The following is an 11,636-nucleotide window of genomic DNA, read 5'->3' as shown; positions in this document are numbered from 1 at the left end:
ACAGAGTAGAGATGGCTACAGCCATTAGTGAATGCTGACACCAAGATATAAATCAGGGGAAGAGGCTATAAAGTGTTGGGGACGAAGAGGGTTTCTAACAGAGTATCCAAGGAAAACCTCATCTAGAGGAGGACTTTTGAATAAAGGACTGAAGGAAATGAGGGAACCAGAATTTCAGGCCAAAGGAACAGCGAGTGCAAAGGCCTGAGATGGGAGTGTGTCCAGAGGGGTCAAGGACCAGCAGAGCAACCACTAAGTGGGGAGATCAGAGGGAACGAGTGCAATGTGACTATGCCTGAGCAAATCAGAAAGCCTCCAGTGATTAAGAGCAGGGATGGGGTGTCATGCAGCATTTTTAAATGATCAATCTGATGCTGCACTAGGAACAGACTAGAGAGAGACTGGCAGGAATGAGGGGAGCAAAAAGAAGACTTGTTCAATGACACCTGCTAGAGATGGTGCCTTGGCCCCATTGGGGACAATAGTGGCAATCATAAGTAGCCAACTTTTGGATGCAATTCTTGAGATGAAGCCAGTGACACTTTCTGAGACTGGATATGAGATAACATCAAAAGCTGGCTGGCGGATGGCCACACAAGCAGCTGGGGTTGGCAGGCGCCAATTTACGATGCCTCTTCAACTCCCCAAGGGGACATGCAACCAACTGTTGACACATGTGAATGGAGTTTGGAAGACAGATCCAGGCTGGAGAATCATTGCTGGTGGCCTTTGGAGCCGTGATCCTAATGTGTGGAGTGACCGTGGATGGAATGTGGCTTCATGAGGGGGCATTTGAAGGAATGAGCCAGGAATAGTCTCATCTCCTATGATTCTGGAGCCTTCCCTGGTAAATGTGGGGTCCTTAAACCTCCTATTATCATGGTGGCAACCTCACAGGGCTTTGCTCAGGCATCAGCTTCTCCTAGAAACAGAACTTTTGTCTTATACACATCCCTTTGTACCTTCCAGTGTTTCCTCTGCCAACCCTCCGCGGGTGGGTCTGTGTGGTTGGGTTGCCTGACTGGTGCCTGTGTGGCTGTCAGTGACACACTGCTGCATTCCTCAAATGCTGATCAAAGATGATGCAGGGCATTAAAAAAAAAAAAAACCCTCGGGGATGCTTATATGCTCATAGAAACCTCCTCTTTGTCTATTTTTGTTCTCACTTATTCACCCCCTTGCTGTCTTTCCCAAGTTCAAATAAGAGAATTTTGTTTGAGAATCGTTCTGCCTGATTCTGTTTGGGAATTTTCACGTTGTAAGAAATGAAACTTCATGTTAAAAAGATCGAGTATATATCAAGATACTAAATGTGGGAACAAAATGCCCCTCATGGAAAAAAAAAAAAGTAATACACTATGAATTTTGTTTCAAGGTCTCAAGACCACAGCCTGAGTAGTGGAATCAGTAGAATTAGCTATCCTGCCAGCTGCATCAGACCTGATTGGGGTCTTCCAGAATATATGAGCTGAGTTTTTGTGTGGTTAAGATTTCAGATACTGTGGCTCAGATGAGATTTATACCCACTGTCCTTGCTGGCCCCATGTCTAGCACTAACTCAGTGGACTTCTGACAAATCCCCAAACCTCCCAGCTTTGGGAGGCGGGGTGGGCAGGGGAGGTAGGAGGCACAGCATGTGCTCTCTGAGGGGTGGTCCAGCTTAGAGTGGAAACCCTGATGCTTAGTTAGCTGGCTTGACCATTCCTTATGCTCAAGCTGAAGATGTAACTTCACGTGGGCTGCTGACCTGCAAGTTGGCCAACTAAAGCCTCCCTTCTACCGTTCTACTGCTCTCCCACCTCTAAGAAAGGCCCAAAGGATCAGGTCAGTCACGAGTGTACAGTGACCCTCATTCAGTGGGGCAGGATCAATGGTCCTTTAGGGACAAGGGGAAGATGGGTCCTCAGGTTTTGTTTTACTTTTCCCTGTGCATCTCCCCTTGGAGTCTCTCTTAGACATCATGCTCCAGTTATGCAGCAGGATGAACTGGGTTCTGGAATGGGCTCTTCCTCCAGAATGGCCAGGTGCCTGGCAACAGCCCAGCTGTAGAGTCTGGGAAGAAGCAGGCAGATGTGAGGAAAGGAGAGTTAGAGGCAGCTAGTTGTCTTCCAGACCCCTGAAGTTATCTATGGGAAATGTTTTAAAAAATAAAAATTGGTTTAGAAACATAGAGCACATGTCACTTGGAGAAACCTGTGGTAACTCTGTGTGTGTGTGTATGGGGTGGGGTGTTAGGGTGTGCTGTGTTTAAGGAGTGAGGAAGAAACTAATCCCTGGCAATGACAATCCCCTCACACTTGGCAATTGTCTTTCCCTCAGTCTTCAGAACAACAAGCATTACCCTCAATCCCATGATGGAGAAACCTGAAGGTCAGAGCAGTTAAAGGGCAGGCTGGTGAATTCTTGGGTCCAGGGGTCAGCTCCAGGTCGTGCTGGGCTTTTTATACTCAGCAGACCTGCCCGTTTGGGGCTGTGACATGGGGACCTGGAAGAAGAGGTAGAAAGCAATTATTTTATTGGTTCTCAGAAAGTTTTTGGATATGTGCCAAGGGTGACTACCCACAGCACACAAGGTTTAGGAACCTAGGCGGAGAGAAAAGCAGAGTTCTCAGACAGCAGCTCCAAAGCAAGGAGCTGGACTGTGTGGAGAGCAGGCTCACACAGTGTTCCCAGGCCTGGCACACCCCTGTTCTCATGCTGAGCAACCAGAAAAATGAGTTGTGTAATCACATCCTTATCATTTGCAAAGTGGACACAGTCATTGCTTATCTCCTCAGAATGTGGCAAAGAATTCTGAATTGAAATGATCACAAAGCATTGAGTCAAGTTTATAAAAGTGCTATGGAGAACAAATACAGAAATAAATACAGATTTGCATGTCCTTTTCCTAGGAAGTTTATTTTTGTGGACTAAGAAAAAACTTCCAGTCTCAATGAAAAGATTGGGACAATGGGCCGTCTGACAAGCAAGACATAGTGTCAAGTTCACTTATACACTCTCGTCCAAAGTTGCAGACTGAAGAGGCTAGCTGAAACCTGTCTGGTGACTGCAATATATTTTCAGTTAAGTGTCCCAATAGAATATATTGCATTTTTTTCATTTACGTGGAAATTTTGCCCAGATTTTAATTCCCTTTGACCTGTGGGCCATTTTAGCCCTTCTGGTTTCAATTCCGTCTGTCTCTGATTAATCCCTTGGTGTTCTTCACCTTTTCTGCTGTCACTGGCAGAATGTGCTACAAAGTGCAAATGCTTTTTGGTAGGTATGTTTACTAATTTAACTGATTCCAAATGTAGAGGAGAGATACCTTCTGAAGTTTAGATCTGGAATTTTCACCTATCAGAATTTCATAAGTGTTTTTTCTGTGTCTTCAATGAAGACTTTGAGAAATTGCTTTGGCATTTTAGTTTTTTGAAATTAGATGTTTCTATTTTCTTAGGTTTCTATCACCAAGTACTGTATCTTGTTCACAAATAATACAAGTCATGTGATTAATCACTGGGCCCTGTGTTTCTGCCTTATCCATTCAAGACGATTTTAGAAATATCTGTGCCTCATGATCTGGCATTACTAGAAGCAGCAAACAACAAACCTCTGACTTCCTTGTAACCTGAGTCAAGTCTGTTCATACCTGTCCACCCGCCAACCCACTGCCCCGATGGATCAGAAGGAGTATAGGCTAAAGTCTAAGGATGGAAAGACCCGGTATGAGCTTGAGCTCTGACACCAGTCTGCATTTGATCCTGGCAATATTTAAAGGCTTTTCATCTGTAAAATTGAATGAAACAACTGATGCAAAAACAGAAAAAGAAAAAGGAGAATTTATGCATGTATTTGCACACATACATGGTTTGCAGAACACAAACCATATATGTGTGGTTTTGTGTGGATTGTGGTATAGGAAAAAAATTCAACTTTAAAATTCTTTGATCTGCCAGATTACGGTGTTTTACTCGGTGTCTGTTTCTCTCTGTTCCCTTCCTTTCTATCTCCTTCCTCCCCTCTTCCCTCTCTTCCTTCCTCATCTCTTTATCATTCATACACACACACAGACACACACACACACAGCCTTGGAGTACTGATATCAGAAGCTAAATTATCAATTGCATTAGAGGTTAAATTTGTTATTTTTTTTTAGTACATATATTTTAAAATTTTTATTTTATGTTGGACTACAGGTGATTTACAGTGTTGTCTTAGTTTTAGGTGTACAGCAAAGTGGTTCAGTTATAAATATGTGTGTGTGCATGGTCAGTCATGTCTGACTCTTTGTGACCTCATGGACTATAGCCCGCCTGTCTCCTCTGTCCATGGGACTTTTCAGATAGGAATACTGGAATGGGATGCCATTTCCTACTCCAGGGAATCTTCCCTACCCAGGGATTGAAGCTGGGTCTCCTGCATTGCAGGCAGGAGTTTTATATATATATATATATATATATATATATAATATTTATATATATATATTTATATATACACACATATATCTATTCTTTTTCAAATACTTTTCCCATTTAACTTATTACAGAATATTGAGTAAAATTCTTTGTGCCCAGTAGGTCCTTGTTGATTATCTATTTAATATTTAGTTGTGTATATATGTTAATTCCAAACTCCTAATTTATCCCTCCCCCCACATCTTTCCTCTTTTGTAACTGTAAGTTTGTTTTCTACGTCTACGAGTTTGTTTTGTAAGTAAGTCCGTGGTATCATTTTTAGATTCTGCATGTGATGTCATATATTTGTCTTTATTTGTCTGACTTATTTCACTCAGTATGCTAACTTCTAGCTCCACCCATGTTACTGCAAATGGCAATATTTCATTCTTTTTTATGGCTGAGTAATATTCCATTGTATATGTGTACAACATCTTCTTTCTCCATTTACCTGTCATTGGATATTTAGGTTGCTTCCATGTCTTGGCTGTTGTAAATAGTACTTCAATTAGGGTGCATGTATCAGAGCAGAAGTAAATGAGATAGAAATGAAGGAAACAATAGAAAAGATGAATGAAACTAATAGCTGTTTTTTAGATAAGCCTTTAGCAAGATTCATCAAGACAAAAGGGCTCAAATCAATAAAATTAGAAATGAAAAAGAAGAAGTTATAACAGACACCACAGAAATACAAAGAATCATAAGATACAAAGGATCTACAAGCAACTATACACCAATAAAATGGACAACCTCGAAGAAATGGGGCTTCCCTGGGGGCTCAGACAGTAAAGAATCTGCCTGCAATGCGGGAAACTGGGGTTCGATCCCTGGGTTAGGAAGATCCCCTGGAGGAGGGAATGGCAAGAAATGAACAAATTCTTAGAAATGTACGATCTCCCAAGACTGAACTATCAAGAAATAGAAAATACAAACAGACAAATAACAGGTACTTAAATCGAATCTGTGGTTAATAAACTCCCAACAAAAAAAGTTTAGGACCCCATATCTTCACAGGCAAATTCCATCAAACATTTAGAAAAGTGTTAAAACCAATCTATCTGAAACTATTCTAAAAATTGCAGAGGAAGGAACACTTTCAAACTATTCTATGAGGCCACCATCACCCTGATACCAAAACCAGGCAAAGATACCAAAAAAAAAAATTGTTATTGTTTAAAGCGTTAAAGAAAGAAAGTGAAGTCGCTCAGTCATGTCAGACTCTGAGCGACCCCATGGACTGTGGCCTGCCAGGCTCCTCTGCCCATGGGGTTTTCCAGGCAAGAGTACCGGAGTGAGTTGCCATTTCCTTCTCCGTTAAAGCGTTATGTTGTAGGTAATAGGAAGTATGAGTCATTCAATTTGTGTAATATACTTAATAGTATGATATATCACTGTTGCATCAATATTACATTTGTCTATCAATGACTAAGAATCACATTATAGATAGCCATTAACTAATTTTCATAATACCTTATTCTCAAATAATTTTACTATTGTTCCTTAAAGATTATATCTGAAAGCAAAAGTTCAAGTCTCTTGAACTTGACATAATATTACAAAATAGCAATATATATCATAGATGGTCCTTTTTTGACCTTTTATTTTGTTGCAGTGTTTGATATTGATATACAATTTGAAGTGGATATACCTAAAATTTTCAGCACAATGAAGTTCAACAATTATTTGTATATATCCATGTAACCACTACTTGAAATAAGATAAAAAATATCTCTATTGTCCTAAAAATTTCCCCTATGCCCCTTTCCAATTAATTTATAGACAGTCACTTTCTGACTCCATAGAATTGTCTTACCCATTATATGGTTTCTAATCATGGAAATATGCAATATGTACTATTTTGTAGTTTGACTTATTCAGCATCGTGTTTCTGTGATCCATCTGTGTTGGTGCTTCCTATGTTAGTAGATTATTTATATTTGTGAAACTGATGTGCATACACATACAATATTGTCTCTCATGAGCTTGAGCATGATGTGTTTCTCCATTCTCTTAGGTCTTCTTTTATTGCCCTAAACAATATGTTTTAGCTTTCCTTGTAGAGATCATACACATATTTTATTAGATTTATTACCTATTTGATGTTTAAAAATAATGTTTGGATTTCATTTTTTAAATTATTTGTTGATGGTAGATAGAACTACAGCTATTTTTCAGTATTGGCCCTGAATCTTGTGACTTCCTGGAAGTCACGAATCTTGTGACTTACAGATTCTAGAAATTTCCTTTTTTTGGTAAATTCAGTAGGGTTTTCTATGTACAAAATAATCAGATTTAAAGTAAAAGAAATTAGTTCATTCTAGTCTATTGTCCAGATTCATTCAGTTTTTTAAGTATTAAGAGGTAATATGTATATTAGAATCTTATGATAGAGTCCATTTTATCATTTAACTGGTTTTACTTTTGAAATGTTTTTGAAAACCAAAGTTAAATAAAAACCCTGTGATTTTAAATTTGTAAAAAATACCGAGAACTTATGACATATTTTTTTCCTCTTAAAAGAAGATACATTTTGCAGTTCTGTCCACAGAAAATACTTAAAAGTAATGACAACCTTATCACAATTAGTACTCATAGGACCCAATTCATGGACTTTAGACACAAATTTCCACTAAAGCAATTCAAGACTTCTTAAAGAAATTGCTGGTTCTAAGTTTGGAATGAGAAATGTAAAGGATGAACTTTTATGTGCATGCAACTCGAAGGATCCTACTGGTCTGAGATGGGATGATTTGAGCACAAATGTCATAATGCTAAAATGGATTGAAATCCAATATTTATATTTAAAATGTTTGAGTTCTAATTTCATATTTTAAAAGAGCAAAACCCTCATTGGTAAAGGTTCAATATTTCTAGATTACTGATTCCTTATTCTTAAAATTTATAAATAAAGGAAAAGAAAAAAACAACTATCCTCCATTTAGCTCCTACATAAACTATAATCAAATAATTGCTTCTTTACAGACAATTCTGGTTAATGTAAATTGAAAAAATGATAAAAACAAAAAATTATGACTTTGTAACCCTTAATGAATAATGGATTTGGGCAATGATTATCCATAGCTATCAAAACTTTTAAGTGAAATTTTGATGAGGAATATTATAATAGAGGGAAGAGTGGCAATATCTGACCTACTGATCAATCATAGTACCACAAAAAGAAATGAAATCAGATATGTAATGTCTTCTGATGTGATATAATGTGGAACACATGAAATATTTTTTCCAAACAACTTGAACTGGTACATGATTAAGCCTCTTGTTCTAGCTACCATTTGTAAGAAGTCAGAGGACAGAAGGTGTTCAGTGGCACATGAGGATGTCAAATTTGCAATGTGGCAAAACTTACAGAACAATTGACCTACTTTCTTTAATAAATAAATAGTAAGAAAAACAGGAGGTGAAATAAAAAATAAGGAGGAGGGAGGAAGTGAGACTTAACGTATATGGTGACCAATGCAGTGTGTGATATTCTTTGGATTCTAACTCACTTAAGCATCTATAAAAAGACATCTTAATGGAGACAATCTGATAAATGTAAACATTGAGTAGACATTTGATGATATTAAAGAATTACTGATAAGTTTGTTAAGTAGGATAAAGAGATTGTAATAATTTATGTGTCCTTATCAAGTAGAGGTTAAAAACAAGAAGTTCTTGATAAAATATATCTTGAATTTGCTTTAGAATGTTCCAGTATGTAATGGAGGTAGTCAGCAAAATGTGTGTGAGGCATGTAGGGCGGACATATCATTTATCATAAGAGCTAGAGCACTTGTGAGTAAAGTGGGTATGATTAATAATTGTTCAAGCAAAAACAAGTGTAAGCAGGCTCTAGCCTGTGTGCATGTCTGCTCAGGGCCTGGAATGCAGAGCTCTGGTCTGGACACTTATATTCAAATTCTCATGGGGAAGTTCAAGAGATCGTGCTCCCACAGTGTAGCATTGTATTGTGCATCAGCAGGTGTGAGTTGCCTAGGTGTGGAGAGATGGTGTCTGACCAAGGAGAGGCTCTGTATGGTTTGTAGGCAGTTCTGGGCTCAGTCTCTCTTCCTACCTGCTTAACTGAAATAGAGACACTCCCTGTCTTAGTGAGAAGGCCTAATTAAGGAGGCCAAACCAATAGCAATGACTTCATGTTCACCTCAGGCTAATAGGAATCTAATTTTGGCTATTGGCCCTTCATGCAGGTAGGATGTCTGAAGAAAGTGGCCCTTTAGTCCTGAAGAGTAGGAAGGGCCGGGAAGCACTGAAATGTCTCTAGGGTTTGTCTCTGATATGAGCTATCTCAAAGTAGCCAAGCACTATCTCATTCATTCACTTTGTATTTATTTCACAAATAATTATTGAGTCATCACTACAGACCCAATTCTGGGCTAGGCTACGAGAACCAAGATAATAGACTTGTTCTTGTTTTCAGAGAGCTTGAAATGTGATCTAATTGGGCAGATAGGCAAACATAGACTAGTTCCTACCAAGAGCATACATTTGGGGCATATATTTCATTAGTTCACCCATACAACTATGAAAGGTGAGCATCATTTTAGACACAGAAGAGATGATATTGGGCAAGATGCTCAACTCCCTTTCTCAGGAAGATCAGCATCAGTCTTGAGTGGCCAGAAAGGGCTTCACACAGGTAAGCAAATGCTTGACAGAGTCTTGGAGGAGATAAACTGAGGGAAGGAATAAGGGCTAGGTGTTCCAAATGGAGGGAACAGCAGAGGCCAAGGGACAGAGGTGAGAAAAGTCAATGCAAATGTTAGAGGAGGAAAAGATAAATTCTCACCCTTGGGTGGAGTCCATCCTTTCAGCTAACAGCCAAATGTGATAATTGATTGCTTTATGAGCAAATTAGCCATGGACAGCAACTTCTGTCAGTAAGTTGAATACAGGCTCAGCTTCCATTTCTACTGAAGCTCACATCCAATTCTAAGGGCTCCCACAGTCTGGGAAAGGAGTTAGGAAGAATAAAACATGTCTGGGCAGAGCTGGACTTTCCACCATGGTGGCCCAAGCCCTTCAGCTGGCATTGTGTCCAGGAATTTGCTCCAGGCTCTTGTTGGGCATCACAGAAATCTAAAAATCTTTATTAGAAAGGGATTGCAACTAATGAAATAGGAATTATTGCCAATAACTCAATCTTAGATACCAAGACTCATCCAAAATCCTCAAAGGATTCCCTATTTGGGTTTCCAGTTTTATTTTATTTTTTAAGGTTATACTCCATGTACAGTTATTATAAAATATTGGCTATATTTCCCACATTGTATAATATATCCTTATAGCTTACTTTATACCTGATAGTTTATACCTCTTCTGTACCCCTATATTTACTTCTGTACCCCTATATTTCCCTCCCCCTTCCCTCTCCTCCCTGATAACCACTGGTTTGTTCTCTGTATCTGTGAGTCCGCTTCTTTTTGTTATATTCACTAGTCTGTTGTATTTTTTAGATTCCTCTTAAAAGGAATATCATACAGGATTTGTCTTTTTCTATCTGACTTATTTCACTTAATGAAATATTACTCAGCCATGAAAAAGAATGAAAATTTGCCATTTGCAATGACATGGATAAACTTGGAGGAATTAGTGGCTTTCCGCTTTAAAAACAATGTTTAAGACATGGCTATTAGAATTTGGAGTAAGGCAGAAGGGAGTGGGGCTTCCGTTTTATGGTTAGCTCTGTAGGTCAATAGGGGTGACAGGCGCTATGTAAATGATCCTACTAGAATCTACCACTGCCACCACATTACTTTTCCTATGACTTGTTTTTCTATCACTTGTTCTCCAAGCTCCCATCCATGGGCTATCTGCCAAGTTGGAAGCAGTAGAATACTTCAGCTTATGACAAGAGCTTAGAAAGATAATATATAACTATTTACATGAATTTATATACTCAGTTGCAGATTTCTGTATCTTGAAAGTGTAGGAAAATCCACGGGCATGATCTTAGAGCAAAGTCTTGTCTATTATCACAGGGGAATCATAATGGGACAGGTTCTAATTTCTGCTGGGACGTGTACAAAACTCATCAATGCCATCTTCACAACAAGTGAAAAGCTGAAGAAAGAATATCAATTTTTCTTTCCTTAGGTCCAGCAAGGAACTGAAGTCACAGCAAAATGATACCTCCAAAATTGGAGAAAGAGTGGAATACAAAGAATAACTGGAAGTGGAGTCAGAAATGGGCATCCTGAATAATAAAAGGAGGATTACAGCTAAAACAATTTAAGAAGGAGTGCCCAGGGAAACCCAAAGATAAGGGAGACAAAAGCAAGGACACTAGAAGAAATTAAAGCCTTATACATCTATAGCTACAGCAAAGAACAAACTCCTAGTCAGATGAAAAATAAACTCTCACAATAAAAACCTATTGACCTCAATTTCTACATCCAGTGTACTTTGCCTGCCTTTAAACAAAAAATTGGGCTCACCAGTAGAGTGGACATAGTTAAGAAAAGAATCAGTGAGCTTGAGATATGTCAACAGAAATTTCCCAAACTGAAATACAAAGGGAAAAAAGAATACTAATTAAAGAGGAACAGAACATTCAAGAATTGGGAGACAATTAAAACAGGTGCAATACGTGCATAATGGGAATACCAGAAGAAAGTAAAGGACATATTTGAGGTAATAATGACAACATTTTCCAAAATTAATGATGGACTCCAAACCACAGATCCAGGAAAATCAGAGAATAGCAAACAGGATAAATACCCAAATTTTATACTTAGACATATTGCATTCAAACTGCAGAAAATCAAAGACAAAGAGCTAGAAGAAAAAAAAATGCCTTACCTTTAAGGAGTAAGGATAGGAATTATGTTAGACTTCCTTTCAGAAATTATCCTTGTTTTTATTCGGAATGAAATAGTTAATGTGTTAAATTCTGCCTAGAATTCTGTTAGCAACAAAATTACTATTCAAAAGTGAAGGAGAAATAAAGACTTTTTCAGACAAATAAAAATTGAAGGAATTTGTCCCTTGTAAATTTGCCTTTCATTAATGACAAAAGAAGTTTTTCAGAGATGAAATAGAAATTCAGATCTATGAAAAGAAAGGAAGGTCATTATAGAAGAAATAAGTGAAGGTAAAATAAAAACATTTTTTAACTGTACAGTTGTTCTAATAAATAGCTGCTCAAAATAATCATAACAACGTGTTGGGTGATTATAGCTT

General features: G+C 38.2%; 1 long non-coding RNA gene across 1 annotated transcript; it reads left to right on the top strand.

The window, feature by feature from the left end:
- The first annotated feature begins 322 nt into the window (after positions 1 to 322).
- LOC139036020 (uncharacterized) lies at positions 323 to 10,840 on the top strand. Its single transcript, XR_011488703.1, has 2 exons — positions 323 to 847; positions 10,551 to 10,840. It is a non-coding gene; the product is annotated as an uncharacterized lncRNA (long non-coding RNA).
- The last annotated feature ends 796 nt before the right edge of the window (positions 10,841 to 11,636 follow it).

This window comes from Odocoileus virginianus, chromosome 7 (assembly GCF_023699985.2).
Source record: "Odocoileus virginianus isolate 20LAN1187 ecotype Illinois chromosome 7, Ovbor_1.2, whole genome shotgun sequence".
NCBI lineage: Eukaryota > Metazoa > Chordata > Mammalia > Artiodactyla > Cervidae > Odocoileus > Odocoileus virginianus.
This window is presented reverse-complemented; position numbering and strand designations above follow the sequence as displayed.